We start from the raw sequence: 4,817 nt of genomic DNA on the forward strand, positions 1-4,817 counted from the left end.
GAAGTGAACCTTTGGGGTCAGATTAGGAAAATTATTGGGGTACATAGTCAGCCAGATGGGAATTGACGTCGGCCACGATAAAGTAAAATCCATCCAAGAGATGTCAGCTCCAAGGAAGGAAAAGGAGGTCCGAGGATTTTTGGGGAGACTGAATTACATTGCTAGGTTCATCTCACATCTTACGACTATGTGTGAACCAATCTTCAAGTTGCTAAGGAAAAATCAAGCCATTGAGTGGGATGAAGGTTATCAAAAGGAATTTGATAAAATTAAGGAATATATGCAAGAGACACATATCTTGGTACCACCAGTTCCAGGGAAACCACTTATAATGTACCTAACAGTACTTGACAACTCTATGGGATATGTACTTGGGCAACAAGATGAGACTGGAAGAAAGGAGCATGCAATCTATTACCTAAGTAAGAAATTTACCTATTGTGAATCTCGATATTCACTACTAGAGAAAACTTGTTGTGCTCTAGTCTGGGTTGCTCGGCGGCTCAAATAACATATGGTGTGCCATACTACTTTATTGATATCCATAATGGATCCTATCAAGTATATCTTCGAGAAGCTTGCAGTAACTGGGAGAATAGCCCGATGGCAAAGTTACTAACAGAATATGACATCTAGTATGTCACACAAAAAGCTATAAAAGGGAGTGTGCTAGCGGATTATCTTGCGCATCAGCCAACATAAGACTATCAACCTATACAATTTGACTTTCCTGACGAAGATATTATGGTAATAAGGGATTGTGAGACTCCAGGTCCCGATGAGGGACCCGAACCAGGATCACGATGGAAATTGGAATTCGACAATGCCTCAAACGCAAACTGACATGGAATTGGAGCCGTCATAACGTCCCCAACAGGGTACTGTCGCATCCGCGAAAAACAACCGGCGGGAAAAACAAAACAAACAGAGCCGCCATCGTGCGTTATTTATCCCAAAGAGGGAAAGGAAACGCTCGAAGTAAACCTGGAAAGGAAATGGTCTTACGACCGAAGATTACAGGGTAAGGGAGTCGGTTACGCAAGGGGAAGGTATTAGCACCCCTCACGTCCGTCGTACTCGACGGGATCCACGCTCAAAAGAAATAGGATAAGGTTGCTCAAAACTGCTCAAAAGAATGCACACACACACACAGAGGAATAAAACACAGATTGGAAAAAGGGGGGAACGGGCTCGCTAGGATATCGCATCCTATGCCTACGTATCTCATCTGGAATGAGAATCAGAGCTACCGTAGTTCGGCTCACGCACGCCGAAACAAAACACACGCACAGACGCTGAGACGTCAAAAGCAAACACACAAATGGAAACAGACTGCCAATGGCTGGTCTTACGCCCGACTCCACACAACAAACACAAATAGGATACGGAATGCCAATCGCTGGTCTTACATCCATCTCCTAACACACACAAGAAAAAGGTAACTAACAAACAAGTTAATAGGGAGTCTGACACTCGAGCCTAATAACTGTCAAGCAAACACACACAAAAGAAAAAGGGGGAAAAACAAAAAGGGTGCCCGGAGAGATCTCACACGATCTCCTGCCTACGTACCTCATCTGGTATGAGGATCAGGTCAACGTAGTTCCCCTCAACAGGGGAGAAACTCTCTCCTAACCAGAGACTGGGAAATAACAAACTAAAAGGGAGACTGACTCGAGCCTAATAGTTGTCATGCAATCCACAATGGTCTTAGGTTGAGGTATCTATCAAATCCTAACTCGCACAGGCAGCAAGTTGAAACAGCAGATAAACAGCAAACAAGCACAATAAGGCAATCACACACTCTATATGCAAGCAATTGGGCTCATACAAGGCTAGGCTGTAAAAACAAGCCAACTGGAATAGGGTGTGGTTAGCTCTTAACCCTAACATTGAGAGTTAGGGTGAAGCAGATGAAATGGAGATGAGGGTTGTGCCTCATAGCTCTTATCCCTGGTCTGGGAGAGCTTGACTCAAATAGAAAGTGTGGGAGTTCAGAATGTAGGAACTCTTCTCCACAGATGACTGACACAACATAGATCTTGGGCTATTATCCACAATGCATCAACACAAGGTGTGTGAGCAAAGTGAATGACACATTGAGTAGCAGGAGATGGACTACACATCTCTTTTATCTGCCAATTGCCTCCTAAGAGGTCTTTTCCTGCTTGGCACAAAATTAAACAAGCACAAGCATTGCCTCTTAAGGAGGACTTCAGACAGGTGCCTGCCCACATAACAGGACAGGTCTTCCAGACTACATGAAGTCAAGAGATTCTACCTCAATGGTTAAGCAACCAAGCAAAGCAAAGTTCACAATGAACTTAAAGCAACTAATGTACCTGTGGAAACATCAGACAAATCAGTACAAAGTTCAGACAACCAAACAACAGTCAATCACACAATCAGACAGATAAGGCATTAAGCAACAATGTGCAAGCCACAAGTCAATGGGCACAACACAAATAACTTGGAATCAACCTACAAAACAACTCAAGGTTAGTCAACATTTAGAGCAAACATCAATGCTCAAGTGAGGAAGCATCATCAACTATGGACTTGGATGTGTAAACCTGAAATCAAAGCTCAATTGTGAGTCACAAACCACTAGGTCAAGGCCTAGGGTCAAAGATGGAGAAAAAATTCAAAACAGCACATGAAATTTAACATGAATCAACTTCATTCAATCAAGAACACAATCCAAAAGGTCCCATATCCAAATCATTAACCAAAAGCATTTCACGAACCAAACATGGCAAGGTATGCAAATTGTGACCACATTGTGACATCAGAAGAAATAAATGCACATTAAATCAAAAATGATTAAAATAATCTTGGCAAAATTCATGAGTAAACAGGACCTACAACATGATCATCACACAAAAAATTAGAGGTATTGGACATCATTAGGCATGGCAATCACATAGCATAAGTCAAGACAAGCACAACAAGCACATATGTGACACAAATTGTCACACCAAGTTAGCATAGGCATAAAACAGAGATGGATTATGGTAAAGACCTCAAACCAAAGCCAAAACAACATTAAACATGTCTATAAGTAGTGTGCCAAATTTCACATTTATTGGATAATCCACAAGCACTTCACAATCAAATTAAGTTCAAGGCATTTTGGAAACTCAAATATGACCATCCAGAATGAAAAAACTCAATTAAATCAGAAATGAATCCAAAAATTCCAACAAAAATCATGAGCAATCACAACATCCATAAGATGCATCATACAAAAAATCAAGGCAATTGGATATCATTTGGCATGGCAAATTCATCAATCAAGTTGAACATCACAAGGTGTGACACAAATTGTCACACCTACCTTAACATGATCATAAAACAGAAATGACACATGATAAAAATACCAACTCAACACCAAAATGTCAAGCAAGGAGTCTAGTTATAACATGTAAAATTTCATGAGCATTGAACAAGAATCAAGCATTTCACAAATGATATAGCAAGACAATGTACAAAAGGCATACATGTTTACAAACCCTAGCACAAAATAATTTCCAGTCATGCACAATTTATGGAAAAATGATCATAAAATACTAGACAGAAAATGTGACACAATGCAAAAAAACCACATATTTTTTGGATGATTATTCAATGAGATATGAATTTTTAAAGTTGAGAAAGAAAAATAAAAAATGATATGAGAAGCATGGTTCATGGCATGGAGGGAAAAGGAAAATAATGTGCTGCATTTGAAATAATGGCGGAGCGGGGAATCGAACAGCAGCCAAGTTCAAATAGGCGCGCGCCAAGGTGCTACGCACCGTTTCATTAAAGGTGACGTGGTCCAATCAGATTTAAACCCTAGGAAAACTACATGCAGCATACAAAAGCGTTTCTGAATGGATTAAACTGTGGCCAAATGCAAAACAGTGTCATCTTCTTCGCGCGTTTTCAACATGAACAGTAAAGCATCATGAACATCCAAGAACAAATTTTCCAGACTTTGAAAATGAGCATATCAACATGCAGCACATACATCATAGATCACGAATCAAGGCATGGCTAAGCATAATTCATCAAGACAAGATCAAATCGAGCAAAACTAATTTCAACCATGGAACTTTAAATCAACCTAACTCAGTGAATATTGCATGGAATTTAATGGTTCAAAGCTCAGTTTAATCAGCACGTTAAGATCTACAACAATAGCATAAGCATTTTAAGAATTAGAGAGATCGATTTAATGACCTTGAAGAGCAGCTTTGGAATTCGCTTGATTCAGGCTTTGGCAATGCTCAAAAGTTCTTCTATAACACTTGTATGGATGATTGGATGAAGAATTGAAGCTTAATTGTGCATGATCTCTCCAAAATCAGATTTCACCATTGATGAGTTCAAGCTTCAAGCTGCTTCAAACAGGCACGAATTGCTATGGATCTTCCTTCAAAATTGCTCCAAGATGCTTCCAGATGATGAATCAAGCAATGGAATGTGAAGAAATTGAGAAAAAAAAATTGAGAGAAAGTTTGTGAAAATTTTTCTAGATCTGAATTTGTGAATGTGGTTTTTGCTGAAAACAGTTAGGGTTTTCCTTTTATACTTCTCCCTAATCACTCTTCTAATCATGTTTAGTCAAATGGTAATTGGAATTAGCAAAAAGAGGTGTATGTATAAAAATGTGATTTTCACCTTATGCATGAGAAATGCATGTGAATAGTGCACGAATTTCCACTTAATTTCACTCAAAAATCTATTTTGGAGCCAATGGCAATGGTAGCATGTTCAAATAATGCACAAATTTTAAATTCCATATTTTCCCTCCAAAAATCAAGTGAATTTCC

This window comes from Lathyrus oleraceus, chromosome 1, assembly GCF_024323335.1.
Source record: "Lathyrus oleraceus cultivar Zhongwan6 chromosome 1, CAAS_Psat_ZW6_1.0, whole genome shotgun sequence".
NCBI classification, from domain to species: Eukaryota; Viridiplantae; Streptophyta; class Magnoliopsida; order Fabales; family Fabaceae; genus Lathyrus; species Lathyrus oleraceus.